This window comes from Hibiscus syriacus, unplaced genomic scaffold, assembly GCF_006381635.1.
Source record: "Hibiscus syriacus cultivar Baekdansim isolate YM2019G1 unplaced genomic scaffold, ASM638163v2 tig00110129_pilon, whole genome shotgun sequence".
NCBI lineage: Eukaryota > Viridiplantae > Streptophyta > Magnoliopsida > Malvales > Malvaceae > Hibiscus > Hibiscus syriacus.
This window is the reverse complement of record NW_024062602.1, coordinates 121,655-142,525: the sequence shown is the minus strand read 5'-3', so window position 1 is coordinate 142,525 and position 20,871 is coordinate 121,655.

Genomic DNA, 20,871 nt, shown 5'->3' with positions numbered 1-20,871 from the left:
ACAATGCTAGGATATTTAAAGAGAAAACAAAAGAATTTCATGATAGTAGAATTTCATTTAAAACATTTTCTGTCAGTCAGAAGGTTTTGTTATTTAACTCCAAGTTTAAACTTTTTGCATGAATGCTCAAATCAAAATTGCTCGGACCGTTTATAGAGACTCAAGTATTTCCTCACGGTTCTATTTAAATTGAAAATAACTCATGAGTTTGATTTAAAGTTAATGGTCAAATATTGAAGTCGTATTATGAAAATGCTTCAGTTGGTCTAATCGAAGAAATCAATTTAGAGGAACATGCAGTTTGAAAAAAAAAATCAGGTCATCGAGCTAAAGACATTAAACAAAAGCGCTTGATGGGAGGCAACCCATTTCATTTTTTATTTCATTTTAATTTCACTTTATTTTTAGCAAAATTTATTTCATACCATTTATTTTATTTTTTATTTTTTTATCATATGCTTAATTTTATTTTATTTTATTTTTCTCTAAACAGATTAGAATTCGATAGAATATTTAACGAAAGTGCAGTGTCTCACGTCTGGAGGTAGGAAGCAGGCGCACGTTAGCATAGCCAACTTCTAGGTGGCATATGTTAGCATACCCTAGGTAAAATTTTGGTTTCCTCTTCTGCTAAAAATTCCAAATTTTGCAGTTATTTTTTTTAAAAAAATTTTATGGACCCTACCTTATCTATCACTATCTCTACCTTTACAATTTGAAACCAATCCCAACAAAGCTTTATTCCACTTTTTAGTTTGACTAAAAATCAAACTCTTTTATTTTTCTTTTATATTCCCCACGTGACAAAGACCCCCAGACAACCCAACATTTTATTTCTTCTTTCAATCATTCACACGCCTTTCCACATATCTTTCTTTGTTTCTTTTGATCAACCACCACACCGTAAACCCGAGACCGCCGGTCATGCTTTTTTGTTGTTCATCGAATGTCAGGTCTTCCACACGCCGGCTACTCTACTTCTTTTCAACATGGTACGAACACGTAACCAAGAAAACCAAGGAGTTCTACCGCCGCTCAACCTTGGAGGCCGCTGCCGCCATGCCGCTCTGGTTATCATCGATGTTCCAAGCGATTTCACCTTGCTGCCCATGCCACCACCTCCTCAACGCAGTGCACGACGACCACAAGGATCACCACCGAGGACCCCAAAGCGTGCACCTGATACAATCGCCTTCCCTCCATCGCTCGACTGTTCCACCTCTTTCCACTATCACGCTATCGGACCGAGCACTGCACGACCGTCCAGTCCTTCATCACCGATGACCCCGACGTTTTACTCCATGCTGTTGGGTTCAGTAACGTGTTCAATGTTGAATGTCGAGTCTCTACCGTTTACTACACTCAAACAACCTGAGGTAAATTCTAAACTTGTCGATATTGAACTGTTACTAATGTGACACCCTATTTTTGGCTATTATGAAGATTTTAGGAACAAATTTAATTTCTCGGGTGGTGTACCGACACAACTGAGCCCCGCGTCCTCGTATGGACTCGTACCTTCACCATCACTCCTCTCATCTGGGTAGCCACAACCGTAATCCTTTGAAGCAGGCTTGGATGAAACCGAAGGGCCACCAGACGAAACATTTGATCCTTTCGATTAAATTAATCGAAGGGGCCGAACCTATTCAGTACTACCCGAAGATTTGCTGTAAGGTTATCTTGATTTTGATGGTAACGACACAATGAGTTTTGATAGCATTCGTCACCGTAGGTTTCAAGTGTGTAAGTATATTCCATCACTTACAGTCGACACTTTACGCTTACGTGATGCTGTGATGCACTTTTTTGATGCTATTGGTTGGACTCCATATTCAAATATTAGATGTGATACTTATTGCGAATTGGTCTTTGAGTTCTACATCACTTCTATTTTCTGCAACGTCGTGCCATATATATGAATACACCTGATATTATTTCCTTTTGGCTGCTAGGACAATATTTTAGGTTGTCGTTAAATGATTTCAACTTCTCTATAGGGTTCATGACTGATGTCACAGACCATGATTATCTGACATCTTTACATGAGATTTCGGAGGACTTTGACACTAATATGGCTTATTAAGCAATTACATGATTGTCAGATATTCAATTCGATGCACACATTACAAAGGCGTGGCATATTCATGACCCCACTCTCTGCTACATACACCAATTCATTGCTTACAACTATTCCAGTCGTAATGATACTACATCTTGTTTGAGTAAGGTTGAATTTTTTTCTTATGGTGTATGTAAACCGGAATGAAGGTAAACTTAGGATATTAGTTCGTTCTAGCCTTCGCTTGAGTTATACGAACCAATTGACCCTTGATTCTTAGACCTTATATTACACATTTAGCTTCTAGTTTGTTTCCATTGACCTTTGATATTATGAATTTTACTCATGCTTTTTCTTTGGATCCACTTGATGCTAGGTGTTTGGACTCAATGGGACATCTCGTAGGCATTCTCGATGTCCCCATATTGTACCTCTCGACACCATTACACCTCGTAATGGGCACGTGTACATAAGGAGGACTGAACCACCTTCAACAACTAGTTCTCAACCGGATATATGAGCCGAGATGTAAGGCATTTTTGGTCGCCTTGACACTATTGAAGCCAACCTTGCCGAGGTTCTTTCTTACCTTTGCCCGGGTTCGTCTCGACATGGCCATGGCCGCGGTCATCACTAGATTGGGGAGTATTCCTTTTCCCACTCTTTGTTTTTCAATTTAATATACGTTTTGGAAAAAAACAGATTAAGTGATGGGGAATGATAAACATGTCAATTTTTTTCTTAGCATGTTTGATTGTTTGAAATTGAGTTATTATGATGTTAATGTGTTGGGATCGTTGGTTTCTAGTTCTGACCTTCGCTTTATACTCTTGCTTCCTTTTGGATTGTGATCATGTTTTGATCAAATTTAATTTGCATGATTGATAATTGGTATAGCTGGTGAATTTTTTGTTGAGTATTGATATTTCATGCTTTTGTTGATATATATGAACTTGACTCAGTGCATATACACTTTTCTTGTGATATTTGAGCCTAACAAGCATACATTTTTTTTCTAGCTCATTGTTTGATTTGAATGTGCCGGACTAATTAGGATGTTGTAGAACTTGTAATCACAATGCATATCGAGACTACATGTTGAACATAATGTTTTAATGTGATAGGGGCACCTAAGACAAACCCACTTTACCCAAAAAGCCTACCCATTTATATATCCACTAGTGAACCACATTTGAGTCTATTTCTCCTTTTTTTTTGTTTTACACCTCATAATTAAACCCAAAGCCTTTCTTTTTATTTTCTTTTCTTTTCACACCCTTACCGAGACTTGAGATCTTGTATCATTCTTGTTCCACAAAAATAAAGAAATGAAAAATAAATTCACTGTTCCGAAAAAAAAGATGTTCACTGTTTCGAACAACAGAGGAAAAAAAGGGAAGTAAAAATCGATCGTTTCAATTGCCTTTCATTTATTATTTTTCCTTGTTTTGTCTTTCATTGTGTTTCATTCATGGATTATTCCTAATTATTTTGATCTATTGTTTTGGTATTTTAAACCTTTCTTTTTGGCCTTTTCCCTACCCTAACCTAAGTCACGTTACACCTTATTTAAGATCCCTAGATTATTGCATTATTTCATTTTTAGTTATGGAGACTTGATTGAATTCCAAGCCTATGGTAATATTTTGGTTAGTTTTAGTTTGAGCGATTTCATTTACCCCAAACACTTTGAGCGGATATGTGTGAATCTTTGTGAGGTATTGAATCATGTTTCATTGAAGTTGACAATTAATTGGGATATCTTGCTTACTTTAAATTTTCTTAAATGTGTCTTTGCTTGATTGTAACTTGAATTCGACAAATGTCATGGACTTAGTTCAATTGGAATTTTGAGGAATAACACGGGATTGAATATGTCAACTTATGATTTTGATATGTTAATTGAGAAATGCTTGAGGAAAAGCGTTGAATAAGTAAGGGGGAATTTGATAAGTGTTTAATTTGGTTTATATTTTTCTTTTAAATTACTCCTTAATCATTAATTTTTGTGGCTTATTTGTTCGTTTTGATTCATTTTCTGTGCAGGACGTTAGATTCTGGAAATTGCACTAAAAAGACGGAATTCTGCATTTTTTTTATTTTCAGAATCAAAGCTGGACTAGTGGACATGACTTTGGGCATGAAATATCTAACGAGGAGATGACGTCAGCACCTTCTAGAAGGTCCAGTTAGCATTTCTAAAGGAACGAATGGATCAACTACACGGTTCTGCAATTCGGATTTGAATTAAACTCATGTTTTAGGATATTATTTTAATTTATCTTTAGGAATTTTAGTTTAAATAGTTTTAATTATTTTAATTAGGATTTAGGATATTATTTTTATTATATTTTATCTTATCTTTATTTTAGGTATTTTAGTTTAGATAGTTTTAAGTGTTTTAACTAGGATTTATTTCTTTATTTTAGGAATTATCTTTAGCTTGTTTTTAAGATTTTGAAGGCTATAAATACCCTCACAACGTAAGCCTAGAAACTCATCTCTCACATTTGAGAATTAAATCTTGTTTTTCTCTCTATCTTTCTCTCTATTTTCTTTCAAGCTTTTTCGCATATTTCTTTATTTTATTTTAAAATTTTGTTTTCAAATATGCTAAGTATGACTTTGGTCATGCTTAGATAATTTTCTATTAAGCCGAAGGCTAAATCGAAGGCTCAATTCTAAACGTGAGAATTGTAAGGCACTTAAATCACTATGGATTTTTCTTTCTATTTTCTGGGCTTATTTTCAAAACTAAAAGTTGACGTTGGTTTGGATGTTGTTTGGTTATTGTAGGAAGAAGGATTGGCTTATTGAAGCACATTCGACTTCCTATTAAGACAGTTAGAAAAATTGCGTGCTAAGAGAAAACTGAGATCGAAATCAGTTATCGTTGAAACAAAATAATTTAAGTCGGTAGTTTTTTGAACATCAACATTTTAAGGTCTACAACATCGTTGTTACTTAGATCAACTCGCAAACCGAAATTTAATAGTGCAATTGGATATTTGGCAAGCAAAGCATAGTCACAACGAATTAACCTTGTAGACAAGTAGCCGACGTGAATCTTGAAGTAAATATATGTTTCGATGATCCGAGGAATTTGAGGAAAAGCTGAAGTCTGAGGCTCCTTTTACCTTAAGTTTTCTTTATCCTAATCTATTTTATTTATTTAATTATTTATTTAATCTTTATTTTTTTATTTCTTTAAACAATTAAAAGCCCTCTTTTTATCTTTAGCATTATCTTTATTTATTATTTTATTTATTATTTTTCCTTTTTTATAATTACTTATTTAATTTTATTCTATATTCTCATATTTATCTGGAATTCTATCTTCTTCTAAATCAAGAAAGAGTTTCACCAAATTAGAAACACCACAGTCCCTGCGGATTGACCCTGCTTCTCTATATTACTCTCCCTTTTTACTTATTAAGAAGCCAAAATTATTTTGATAGCAAAACGATGGTGATCAAACTTTATCACCTTTTTCCATGGTGAAACCTTTAAGAACACTTTTTCTCCAATCTCAAGTTTGATGTCCTTTATGTTCAAATCTAAATAAGATATATGTTGACCTAAATCCTTTTTGAGTTTGCATTATACTATTCTTACTTTTTCCTCTACCTCTTTAACTAATTCATGTTTTTTATCTTACGATCTCTAAGTTCAAACCAATTTAAAGGTGTTCTACACATTCTACCAGATAGGGATTTATAAAGTGTCATTTTTATACTTGACTGATAACTATTATTATAGGAAAACTATACCAATAACAATACTTTCCCACAAGCCCTTGAACTCTATCACATACGCTTTGAGTATATCCTCAAGAATCTGAATTAGTTTCTTTAACTGACCTTTTGTTTATGGGTTAAAGGTTTTACTAAAATTCAATGTAGTTACCAAATCCTAATGTAAGGAACTTTAAAAAACTCGAATCTCTATCTAACACAATAGAAATAGGTATACAATGTAACTAAATAATATTTTTTTTACATATAACTCTATGTATCTATCCATAGGATGATCTGTTCGAATTGAAATAAAATGTGCAAATTTAGTTAGTTTGTCTATAATCACCCAAAATGAATCCTTTTTGTTCAGTATCAATGGAAATATTGACACAAAATCCATTTTGGTTTTCTCTCATTTCCATTGTGGAAAGGAAATCGACTGTAATAATCAAGATGGTACTTGATGTTCTATTTTTACCTATTAGCTTATCAACTATTTTGAAATAAACTCCGTCATCGCTCTTTTCATGTCTGGTCACCAATATCTACTATTAAGGTCCTAATACATTTCACCAGGATGCATCACTAAAGGACTATATATGCCTATGTAGAGAGTTCCCACCTCAACCATTATCATCGAGAACATATACTATACCCCGATAATATAAACATCCATTAAATTTAACCTTAAAGTCTTTGGCTTCATTATTTTATAACAACTCTACAATCAATACACCATCTTCTCTTAATGTCAGTTGCGAATCAAGTGATCTTGATGTTGCAAAAATCATCCATCTTAATTCATTCCCTACAACATTAGCATTCCCTAGATGGTAGTATATCACAAGATCATAGTCTTTAAGGATCTCCATTCACCTTTTTTTCCTCAGATTCAAGTTTTTTTTAGTCATAAAATATTTTTAACTTTATGACCAATGTAGGCATAACAACACACAACATACCAATCAAATCATGAGATAGATAATTTCTCTCGTGAGTTATAAACTATCTAGAAGAATAAGCCACAAATTCCCCATCTTGCATCTATACACATCCCAATCCATTATGGGACGCATCGCTAAAAATATAAACATCTTTCCCTTATTTTGGTTGAATTAAAACTAGAGCCTCTTTCAAAATCATTTCTAACTGGTTAAAGCTCTCTTGACATTTCTCAGTACATAAGTAAGGAACATTCTTTCATAGTATTTTAGTAACCAGAGTAGTAATTATAGAGAAATACTTTAAGAATCAACAATAATAACCTATTAAACCTAAGAAACTATTAACCTCATACACATTCTTAGGAGCTTTCCATTAAATAATGAATTGTATCCTATTTGGATCAACATAAATCCTATTCTACCAAATCAATATGGCCTAATAAAGACACATTTGTTAACCAAAATTTACATTTATATAGCTTCATATATAATTTATTTTCTATCAAAATTTTCAACACCACTCGTTAGTATGCATCATGGTCCTTTTTGATTTTTGAATACACCATAATAACATCTATGAACAACACTGCATATAGATCAAAATAAAGTTGGAATATTCTATTCATAGATCTATGAATGATGCAGGAGCACTGGTAAAACTAAATGGCATCACTACAAATTCATAGTGTCCATATCGTATTCTGAATGCAATTTTGGGAACATCGACTTTTTTCCCTTCACTTGATAATAGCTTGATCGAAGATCTATTTTAGAAAACATCGTTTCCCTCTTAGTTGTTCAAAAAGAACTTTAATCCTTGGAAATAGAGACTTATTCTTCATTATAACCTTGTTCAACTATTGATAATCAATACACAATCATATTGATCCATATTTCTTTTTAACAAATAGAACTAAGGCTCCCAAGGCGATATACTAGGCTTGATGAAATCTTGATCTAATAATTTATGCAATTGAGACTTTAACTCTTTTGACTTTGCTAGAGCCATTTTATATGATTCAATTGATACAAGTTCAGTACTGTGTAAAACATCAATTTCAAACTTCACCTCTTTATCAAGTGGCAACCTTAATAACTCTTTTGGAAATACATCAAGAAAATCATGGAAAGTTGGAATTCCATTTATATATTCTCCATATGCCTTAATATCCATGACATGAGTTAAATAAGTCTCACATTCATGACATAATAACCTCTTTGCTTTAATTGTTGAGAATACATTACTCATATAGTCTGACCCTTCACCTACCACAATGATTTATGAACTATTTAAACATTTTATAAAAAGCTGCTTCAATTGATAATCTACTGAATCATGATAAGAATACAACCAATCCATTTATAAGATGATCTCATACTCATGAAAAAGTAACACCATTAGATTGCCTGGAAATTCAATCCCTTGAATTACTATAGGGCATTGCATACATATTCTAATCACTTGAGCACTCTAACCAATATGATTGGACACAATCACATCACTCAATATTTGTTCTTATGGAATACCCCATTCATATACCAACTTAGAGCTAATATAAGAGTGAGTATATCACGGGTCTATCAATGCAAATACAAATCTATTATAAAATTGGAAAATATTTGTCACAATATTTGGCTCATATTTATTTTCACTAGTACAAATATGATAAACTTTTTCCAATTTAAAAGTTTGTACTCTCCAAAATGAATCATGTTGTAATGTTGAAAAGGTGTCTCTTCATCCTAGATTTATCTATCATGACAGAATATGGTTGAAAATTTTTATACCTCCCCGATCTCGATCTCTGTTTAGAAGATGCAGTGGATCCATCTTTACTATGCTGATATGAAATATTACCTCGCTTTGAAGATAATGAAGAAAAAGATGCACCAATGGTTCTATTTTAAGTCTAGTTTCTCTTCTTATTCTCCATTTGTTTCTAAGCCCTTTCCATTGCCTTTGATCTATTTACTACTTATTGAAACTTAAAAACATTAGAGGTAAACAACCCTCTTTATACATAGTATTCAATTCATCAATAAAACTATCACATCATACCTTCTTAGTAAGAAACACTTGTTGTAAGCCAACCAACATTGGTTCCAGAGGTCATGCCACAAGGGCCTATCACTCCATCTAAGGATAAGCAATTAAGCAAAGTCTTTACTCATAAGTGTCTTCATACCTTTAAATCATTTGATGAATTTCAACCTTAAATGATAAGTTGTATAATGTGTTACATGTTGTTGTGTGACATATTAAATAGTCTGCATCTTTATATTATTTTTATACTTAGTTATGTCATGCATGTTCTATGTTTCACATTATTTATATATGTTCGCATTACAATTCAATTCTTATCTAGGCGTGCATTGTGTTATATTATTTAACTTATTTTTTTCCATACTTTACATAGGTAAATGTATAAGGAAATGATGCCATGACAGCTCAATGGAACCCCATCAAGTTTAAAGGAGCTCAACACAAAGCTAAGGTAGTTGAACTAGTTGGAAACATAACTGAATTAGCTGAATGGGAGTTGAGCCTAACTGGAAGGGAGCTAAGGACCAAGTCCCTAACTAATAGAGTATAGCTAGCTACAAGGGAGATGGAGTGTGAGCTTAGGAACTGGAGTGACACTAGGCACCTAGTTAAGGTCCTACCAAGTCCAAGTCACCTAGCTACCTAGTAAATTCCTTAGGTGCCAATACCAAGCCATGTGCAAGGAACACCTTTGGCTGAACCATCATAAGACTATTCGCCCCTAATGATCATACGTATTTCAAGAGTCATGCACATTCATTTTGCACCTAAGGATGAGAATAAACAAGTATTTGAGCAATAAACATGCACCTTCATCAAGCCTCATCCAAACTGAACCAACATGAATCTATTCAACCAAATGCATTCATCTAAGGGGCGTGTGCATTCAAAGGAAGGGTTAGCCAGACTAACACATCACCATTCGAATATGTAAAAGCATATACATTACATTTATTAATTATTTAACTTCATAAAGGCACCTAAGCTTACTGAATCATATTATAACCTTTCGAGCATGCCCTTTGAATTATTATAAATATCCAATTCTTTGTCTTTGTAAGGCATCTCATTTTGGATCAATTTATACTCTTTGTTAGACACTTCTCTCTTTAATTTCTTTACTAAATTTTATCAACTTATCAAGCCCTGGTTCTTGTGGCATCAATATTATTATATTCCATTGATACTTGTGGTTCATTTTTTTCTTATAGTTAGTGGGTCCAAGTTCTTTTCTACCACCCAAACTTGAACTTATAATGTCTAGGGTTAGGCTTTCATATAGCCTAGTTTGTTCATTGTTCTTGTTCGTACTATCCATCATCCATTTCTATTCTTTTATAAGCCATCTCCACACCCATAACATCAAACAAAACAACATGTTTCTTTATCCATATCATTCTTCTATCTTCTTGAATTCTAGACGACCTAATCACCCTTACATCAACCCTTTAACCTTTCTTTTGAACCTATCTTACTTACAAGTTTTCTTGCTATCTTCCTAGATCCAACAATCAAAGGGATCATCATCTACAACATCATCCAAAAGTCTGCTGCATACCTTACATCATTTGGTAATCAGAGTTATGGTGGAAGAAACTAATTGCCTAAAGTAAAGCCCATATCAAGTGCCAAAAAGAAAGAAAAGAAAAATAAAGAAGAAAAATCACCATCATCATCAAAAGGAGTTTAAAAAAGCAAAGAAAAACAAGAAAAATTTAAAAAGAGAAAACAAAAAAAAAAACAAGGGTGAAAGCACATCAACAACAACTTCAACTTCAAGCCTAAAGCCATTTTTAAGCCTTTGATTATTATGCAGGAAGGTTGTAAGTAACTTGATTAGTTAGTAATGCCTTTATTCTTTTATTTTAATTCTAATTATACCTTTATATTTGTTTTTTCTGACCATAACATTCCCTCTAGTATACGCCTAAGCATTCATATTGCCTAAATCTTAAGTAAGTTATTTTAAAGAACTATACAAGAGGGAAATGAGTAGAAAAAGGTAATTGAGAGAAGTGAGATCATAAGGGGATAGTCAAATCCAAATATCAAATCCCATAGTGCAATTACAAGTGACAAATAGTGAAGTGATATATGAGGCTTTTTTAGAGCATTTTGGTAAGGTTCTTTTTAATTTTACATTCGTTACTTCAACTAACCATGTTGCAAGTTTGTCTCGTATCTATTTCAAATAGGGATTTTATTGTTAAAAGGATAATGAATATACAAAACATTGAAGGTGAAAAAAGAGAAAATATCATCCATACAAGGTTCCATTTAAATGGAAAAATGTGCTTCATGATCATAGATGAAGGAATTTGCACTAATGTTGAAAGCACTTTGATAGTGGAAAAGTTAGGCTTAAAGAAAAACAAGCATACCTACCCCTATAAGTTGCAATGTTTGAATGATGGAGGCGAGTGAAAAGTCACAAAGCAATTTCTTGTTCCATTCTCAATCAAAAAAATACAAGGATGAGGTGTTATGCTATGTGGTGCCCATGAATGCAAGTCATCTTATACTAGGAAAACCTAAACAATTTGACAAGAAAGCCACCTATGATTGATTTACCAATCGATATTCATTTACATATTAAGGCAATAAGATTAACTTGGCGCTTTTAACTCCAAGCCAAGTAAATGAAGGCCAAATGTCTTTAAAGAATAGAATAGAATCAACGAATGAAACATAGAAAATTGAAGAAATCAAGAAGATGAAAAATTATACAAATGGAAAGAAGATCTGGAAATATCTTTCTTCTTAACAAGCTCTTCTTGTAATTATGAACAAATAGAGTTTTATTCTCACTAACCCTCCTGAAGGCTTACCTTCTTGATGTGGTGTAGGTTACACTTGATTATGGATTTAGTGAAAGAGGAGCACTTGCAAGAAGTTAGGCTCAAATAGTGGGCTTGGTAGTTGATGTAAGGAGAAATGGTGGGCTATTTAAATGTTAGAGAAATAGTATGGATGAGGAAGTGTTTTGGTAGGTGATGGGCTTATGAATGAAAGGGCTAAATAAAGATAGAATCTTGAACAGCTAAGGTAGAAAGTTATATGAAAACCTAACACCAAACCTTATAAGGTTAACAAGGTTGATAATAAAGAACCTCAACCACATTGGTATATTAAACCAAAGCAACATTAATATAAATGGAATAGGGGGTTGACACCACAAAGACTAAGCCTTGATAAGATGATAAAAGTTCAAAAGAACTTAAGCAAGAGGAGATGCTCACAAATATATTGAATGATCAAAGAGATATTGTATGCCTTACAAATGCCAATGCATTAGCAATTTATAGATTTCCAAAGTTCATGGTCGAATGGTGACAAATCTATTTGGCTAGGTTGAACCCTTTGGAAGATACATGTTTATTTAATGAAAAACAATGTCCTTAAGCCAAAAACAAAGTATTAAATTCGGATAAATGTGAACAACCTTTGAAAATGCATGTTTTTGGTGAAGATTCATGATTTTTAATAAAGAATCATGCCTTAGGCCAAATTACTAGGTATTGGTTCGGCCATGGGTGTGTTTTGAAGGCATTTGGTGGTTGGTTGATGCCAAAATTGAAGATAAAATAACTCATGGCCGAATGGTTGCATCCTTTGTTGTGTTTAGCTGCCTATTTGATGTTAGATGGAGTGCACATGGTGTTTTTAATGAACGTGGCATCCCTGTAATACCCCAAACATTGGGTCAATGACTATTATGAAAGGATGTAAAATTTGATGGATTAATTTAAATAAATTGAAAAGTACAAGGATTTATTTAGGAAATTGTGTTTAAGACTTATTATTAAGAATGAAAGAATAGATGGGGTTTTAGGTAGAAATGAATTTAATATTCATTCTTTAGTGATATTTATTAAGTGTTGTATAATGGAAAAATATTAAGTCTGGAAAGTGGTTCACTACTCTTCTTCTTTTTCTTCTCTTTGTACTCCCCATAGTAAAGGTAAGGTTTCTTCAAGTTGGTTTATCTTTTCAATTTTGGGTTGGTTTTGAAACCTTAAGTGATATAGAGGCTTAAGGAAAGTTTAATGATGATTAAAACTAAGAGATTAGTGATTTGATAAAATGGGTTTTTAAGTGATTTGATGAAATATGGTCAGTTATTGAAGTTTAAAAGTATTTTTGACTTGCCAAAGATGTAAATAAGGGATTTAGAGCCTTAGAAGTGAATGAAAATATGTTTGAAAATTTGGCGTGATTTTTAGTTTTAAGTGTTCTTTGGAGATATTGGATATTATAAGGAGATTTATGAATGTAAGTTAGTTGGCTCAATTGATGATGAGTTTGATGGCATGGCAGGAGATAAGAGTAAGAGATTTAGGGGAAATTTTGGTAAAAATCGAAGTGAAACACATAAAATATTTGTATGGGTATCGATATTATTATTCTAGTACTGATACTACAAGGTGAAAATGGAAAGATTATATAGGATTCAGATAAACATTATCGATATCGATTTAAAGAATTATCGATACTGAGGTGTAGGTATCGATACCAAGAGGAAGGTATCTATATCGTACTCAAAAATGAAATTCCAGAATGCTAGAATGGTATCGATACCGAAGTGGGTATCAGTATCATAGAAGATAAGTATTTACTGTAAGATGGGTATCGATACTATTCAGTCTTAAATTTTAAGTTAGAATGAATTTTATTAGAATTCGAAAATAATAGTACTTTTGAGTATTATTATTTAGTATAAATGTTAGAAAGTATACTAACATTTGTATTGTATGTGTGATGATGGATACTTGTGTAGATCGTAATCAAACTCCTGAGTAAAGAAAACAGAAAGGCAATGATAAAGTAACAGAATAGTCGGATATCATTAAGGCATAATAGTGAGGAATACCAAGTGAGTGGATTTATTATGTACTTATAGGTTATGAGGATGACTCACGATAAGGCAACCTCGAATGTTTTAATAAAAGAATGTTTTATCATATCTTAACATATTTTCATAATGTTTATGGAAATGATTTTACGAATAAATTTTAGAGTATGAGATACTCTAAAATAGATGTATCTACTTCTATATTATTTTAACAGCTATCGATGTTCAAATAAATGTTTAATATGTAAATTTAAATTAAAGCCCATTGTATGTGCATTGAGATTCATAGGTGCATTTCGACATACTTTGTGCATGATGGTTATCGATCGATTTTGTTTAATGCATAAGTTGCATTTTCATATGATGATTATCGATCGATTTTGTTCAATGCATAAGTTGCATTTTCATATGATGGTTATCGATCGATTTTGTTTAATGTGTATGTCCTATTTTCTTATCAGTACTATATGAACTTTCGGCACTATGTGTGCACCCATGGTATTCATAATGAGTTTATGAATGACCATTTCAGCACTATGTGTGCATACATGGAATTCATAATGAGTTTGTGAATTATCATTTCGGCACTTAGGTGCAACACATGCACCTTGCATTCTCATTCAACGTACATTGGGAAAATAAAATGATAAATTGGAAAATTACTGATTGATAGGTATGTTGAGCATACTAAATATAGTTTCACCGGTTATGTGAAAGAAACTTGGTGTACTAAGCATGTTTTAAGTATTATTATGATTTGTATGATTTAATTCGTATTTTGATAATTTATGATACACTTATAAATTGGTTAAACTTCATTTATATTATTACGTCTCACTAAGTGAGAACTTAGCGTGTGTTGGTTTCACGTGTAGGTATTAGTATGAGCGGAGTAAAGAGTGCAGTTGACATCATAGCTTAAAGGTTGTCTCATTAGTAACTGTATGACAATTATGTCTACTTTTGATATTATTATATGGCATGTGATAGACTTATGATAACGCTCTGGAAAATATTTAATTTATAATGACTATAGTATTTAATATGTTAGAACTTTAAGACTATTTTACATATTAAAAGTTAACGAACGTTTTATTATTATTACAATAAAATGTTTTATGTATGGAAATAAAATTTTACTGGTTGTCAAAAGTGAAAATGTTTTTAAAAGTCATGTGACATATGTTACTTGTGTACGGAAACATATACGAGAAATGGATGTTATATTTATTACTATCAGAGCTACAAGATTAGTCGATTCTCGGTCGAAGACAGGTGTATTTTAATTTAAAAAGGGTTTACATGCGACTAAGATGTCAAAGTTACTGGTATGGTGTCGTTAGAATATGATTGATGTCACTTCTTACCAAACTGAGTTGTTATCATTATGTATGTTCTATTAGATTTTAGAATCTAAAAATTCACGGAGAGCAACTAAACAAGAAGTTAGAGAAGGGTTGGGTAGTGAAAGCAATGAAGCTAATAGTGAGCATCTGATCCGGTATGAAAATGTTAATGCAACGGTATATCAGGGTATGTCAGTCCCAGAATTTGGAGCTTTTATGCAGTCTCTCGAGGCAATCTTGAATCGATTTCAACCTCCTATGCCTCCCCCTACTCCTCTAGTACCACAAATATTAATCCAAAAAGAGTTGAAAAGTTTGGGAGCCCCTGAGTTCCAGAGAGAATAGGATGAAGGTCCTATATATGATGATTTATGGTTAAACGACATTAAGGTGATGATGAAAAGTCTTCACTACTCAGATTCTAAAAAGCTGGGCAGAGTTGTATCTTTACTTCGAGGATCAGCTCGAGTATGGTGGACAAATACTACAATGTATGCACCACCAGACCAAATGACCTGACAGTTCTTTCAGGATAAATTTAAGAACAAGTACATCGATGAGCAATTTAGGCGGGCGATGTTGTTAAAGTTTCTTAATTTAAAACAAAGTGATCGAGCAGTACATGAGTATGAGGCTGAGTATAACAAGCTGAGTTGTTTTTCCACTGAAGTAGTTCCCAATGACAATGCTCGACGTGATTGGTTCATCGAGGGATTGAGGCCTAAATTGAAAGGGAATATGTTGGCTTTAAACTTGAATAGCCTGCAAGATGTTATAAACTGAACTAGGCCATTGAAAGAGGTCAAAAGGAGACTCTAGCAGCGGAGAAGGGTTTGAGTTCTAGATAAAATAAAAAAGATGGTTCCTCTGTAGCTTCACAGAAGAATAAGCAATCACAGTCTTTTGTTGCTAGCTCAGGAAGAGCATTTGGAGAACGAACTACTCCATGTCAAACGTGTGGCAAATTTCACCATGGAGTATGTTGATTGCTCAGTGGAGATTGTTTCTAGTGTGGTGAAACTGGACACTATGCTCAAAGTTATCCTAAGAGATTCGGGGATAGATCAAAGTAGACTGAGAGATCAGTAGGAGCATCTAATAGAGGCAAAGGAAGAGGTAGATCAGGAGGACAATCTGAGTTAATCCTGCGACTGGAGAGTTGAGGAGTAGCCATAATTTATAATATTAAGACTAATTAGGATCATGATGACCCAAATATTTTAACAGGTACATTCCATCTTTTTGATGAACATGTATTAGTTTTGGTTGACCCTGGTTCTACACACTCTTATATGAGTACAAAGTTAATTAGAGCTAAAGGAATTCCTTTAGAACCAATCTTTAGTGAGATGATAGTTGTAAACCCTACGGGTCATAGTGCAAGGGTTACTCAGGTATGTAGAAAATTCCTGATAAAGATTCAAGGGGTTGTGGTCCCAACAAACTTGATGGAATTGCCTTTCGATGAGTTTGAAATTATTCCGGGCATGGATTGGTTGTCTACACATTATGGATGGGTTGATTGTCACGAGAAGTGATTATTTTTGAAGGATGTGAAAGGCTCAGAAATCATAGTAATCGATGAAAAAGTCTTATTAGTTGCTTTCTTGAATTAGTTGGGAGACACAAAGGGGCTGCTCCTGAAATAACATCCAATGTGATATCAGCAATGGCTACAAAGAAAATGACGTCGAAAGGGTGTATAGTATTTTTGGATAACATGATAGACACTCGAATATTATAAGTGAGATTAGATGATATTCCAATAGTTAGGGAGTTTCCAGATGTTTTTCTGAAGGAATTATCGGGTTTACCTCCAGACTGTGAGGTCGAATTCAAGATTGATATTTACCCGGGTACTAAATCTGTTTCTATGGCTTCAACTGAAGAGAATTAAAGGCCCAATTGCAGGAGCTACTCGATAAGGGATTTATCAGACCCAATGTTTCTCCTTGGGGGCACCTGTGCTTTTAGTGAAAGTGAAGGACGGGTCTATGTGATTATCTATAGACTCGGTAAGTATCCTCTTCCGAGGATTGATGATATGTTAGATCAACTGAAAGACACAACAATGTTCTCTAAGATAGACCTTCGGCCAGGATACCACCAATTAAAGATTAAAGAGGAGGATATTTCAAAGACAATTTTTTGGACTTGGTATTGACATTACGAATTTGTGGTGATGCCATTCCGATTAACTAATGCTCCTGCAAGATTTATAGATTTGATGAAATGAGTATTCCAACCTTATTTGGATCAATTTATGGTGATATTTATCGATGATATTTTGGTGTAGTCAAAGTCAAGAGAGGAGAATGATGCTCATATTCATATCGTTCTTCAGATTCTTCAAAAGAAGTAGTTGTGTGACAAACTATCCAAATGTGAATTTTGATTAGCAGAGATTGTTTTCCTTGGCCATATAGTCTCCGCATAAGGCATAAGAGTAGATCCCAAAAGGATTCAAGCTATAGTGGATTGGAAACCCCTAAGGAATATTTTTGAAGTTTGGACTTTCTTGGGGCTTACTGGTTATTATCGAAGGTTCGTGAAGAACTTTTTGACGTTAGCTTCACCGCTAACTATTTTTTTTACCTAAAGATGTGCCTTTTTTGTTTGGTAGGAGAAAAGCCAAGAAAGTTTTGAAACGCTAAAGGAGATAGTACAACCTAAGTTGAGAAAAGACTATGTTGTTTTTAGTGATGCATCTCATAGCGATTTGGGGTGTGCTCTTATGCAATAAGGGAAAGTTGTGGCTTATTCCTCGAGACAGTTGAAAATTCACGAAAGAAATTACACAACACATGACTTGGAACTAGCAGCGGTCGTGTTTGCTTTGAAAATTTGGCGTCATTATCTGTACGGTGAGCGATCCTATATTTATACAGATCACAAAAGTCTAAAGTACTTGTTGACTCAAAAAAGAACTGAACTTGAGGCAGAGAAATGGATCAAACTTTTAAAATATTATGATGTGATCATCGATTATGATCCAGGGAAGGCTAATGAGGTAGCTGATTAACTTAGCCGAAACACTTTTTTAGCTTTACGATCTTTGGATACATGTATATCATTAAAGAAATATGATGCCTTGATTGATGACCTTGTTTGGTGAATTTCATCTTGGACTCTTTATTAAACCATTGTGGACAATATGATTTTGGATGTTGTTGATAAGGTATGTTGAGTGCCTCTACCAAGTAGCTACTCACCATGTTTGCACAACTTCCATTTTCAATGATTATGGAGTAAGGTTTACCATGTATCAAGCATCGTTAATGGAATAAGTTTTTTCTTTGAATATCAGCTTCTTCCATATCTTCAGTGCTTAAAGACTGACCTATAACTATACAATTAGGCATGAAAAATTGTCCTGGTTCAAACATCCTGAAAATCACAACACTCAACGAAAAATTTAAAGTAAAATAAAAATAAAAGAAAGAAAATTTAACAAAGAAAGAAACCTCCCAAGTCACTCCAAGAAAGTAACACAACTAGAGGAAAGTAAGTCGATCTTGTACTCTTTAAAACTCACTTTACCAAGTATTCTTCCATAGTTCGTATCAGAGTTTGATTATTAGCAAAGGCAATAAGAAAACCTAAAAACCAAACAATGGTTAGACTCCAAGAGAGCGAGAATGTCAAGAAGGAAGAAGTATGCAAACTCTTTAGTCCTACTAACACAAGGAAAATAATGTATTAGATAATGTAAAAGAACAATAAAATTGAAAACAAAAGAACCTAAAGCACTAAGAGTCAAAGAAAAAAAAGAACCAAACCAGAAACTTAGAAAACGCTGGGTCAACTTGAGTAACATTTTTTAGAGGTTTACCGATGTCCAAAATTTCTGGAAAAAATGTTGAATGTCATTCAGTGTGTGTAGAAACTAACTGTAAATATTTAGAACCAAATACATTCAGTAGTATCCAGTAGACTCTATTTAATGGTGAGTCCTCAAACAGTCTATTTTTTGTAATCGCTTTGTTTGAAGATGTTATTGATCTTCAAAATTTCTTATTTTTTGTGTGAATGATCTTCAATATATGTAATTTCAATATGGATTTTTCATACAAAATTCCTCCTGTACAATTTTCAAGAAATTCGACAAGATTCTAGATCGAATCTACTGATGAAACTTGAACGATGTATTTGAAAGCTTTAATGAACTCCGATTGAGGTGAATACTGGAGTGGATATTATTCTTAGGATGACTATGAGGTCTGGATAAAATAAGCTCTAAATTCCTTCGTTTTCATTTGTTTTATTTTTTTATGAAAAATAGAAAACTAACAAGAAGGATTTGAATATAAATTAAAATTAAACAAAAAAGAACTTGAAACAATGAATCTTTTGCGAACTAGCTCCGTTGAGGCACGCTAGCGGTTTTATGTGCAAGAACAAGCAAGTTTGCTTGATTTTTTTCTAAGAATCAGCCCAAAATTGATACCAATTGATAGGGGAAGTGATGGCGGATTAATGAACGATTATCTTGTTGAAGAATCAAACCTTGAAAGCTTTAGACTCAATAAAGAACAATGGGGAATGAATAGGGGAAGGTGGTGGCAATAAGTAGGATTCTTAGGGTTCCTTTTTGGTGCTGGAAACAAGGTAAAGAATAATATTAGAACAATATAAACAAAAGATAAAGAACTTAAAAAATAAAGTATGATAATCAAGAAATCAAAAGATCTCCCTTGCGGAGGTGGATGGCAAAGGTGATGATGGTGATGAAGGATTTGTAGAAAATAGATGGACAATGTCCTATCGAGCCCTCCTTGTCCCAATGAAAAGGAAAACATGATAATATGACTCTAACCAACCCTCCTATCCTAGTCATGATGGAAAGGCAAATTGGATTGTGAAGATTAATATCCCTCACAAGAACTTGAAATAACTCCAAAAGAAGAAGCTTCAAAGGCACAAGGCAATCAACACTTCCAAAAACAAACTCTCGTTGTATTATTAATCAAAGAAATATGTTTACAAAGTTGAATGAAGCCTTATTTATATAGGGGATGAGTTATAAAGGTCCTAAATAACTAATGAATAAAATAATAATAAACTAAACATGTCTTAACTCTAATTCCTAATAAAATTATAATAAACTATGAATAATGTTAACCCAAACTTAATTCCTAATAAAATAATAAATCTAATCCTAAAAGATAATGTATCATCCTATATTAAATTATATTACAATTAATCAATAAAATTATTGAAAATTCGCAATATTTATGAAATCCCGTATAGGATTTTCTGCATGCACTTTCTTCACTAAAATGGCCATATCTTGAGTTCCTGATATCAGATTGATGTAATTCAAGAACCATTGGAAAGATAAGATACCTCTAATCATATCTCCAAAAGACATGTTGACAAAATAAGATGAGGATCCCATTCAAAAAGTCATCGCAAGTCTGTTGTTGTTCTGGTCTTCTTTTCCAAGACTTGGAAAAGTGGATCATATGGAAGAGTTATTACTTCTTCCTTTGATGTGATCCTTGTGATGCATGTATAAGTTTTTTCCCAATTCTAGTTCAATTATCTTAATCAGGATTATAAAGAAGAATCTAATCTTTAATTGGGGTAAGAAACAAGAGGAAACCTTTTCGAAGTAAATGAATGCTTGACAAAGGCCCCTCTACTATCATTGTCGAACTTTGAGAAGACTTTTAAAGTGGGGTATGATGCATCCAAAATTGAAATGAGTGTTTTCTTGACTCAAGAAGAGTGTCCCATTGCTTACTTCAGTGAGAAATTAAGTGGTGTAAGATTGAATTATCCTACTTATGCTAAGGAGATTTATACACCCATTTGAGCATTGGAGACATGGCATTATTACCTATGGCCTAATGAATTTGTTATCCATACCGACCATGAGGCATT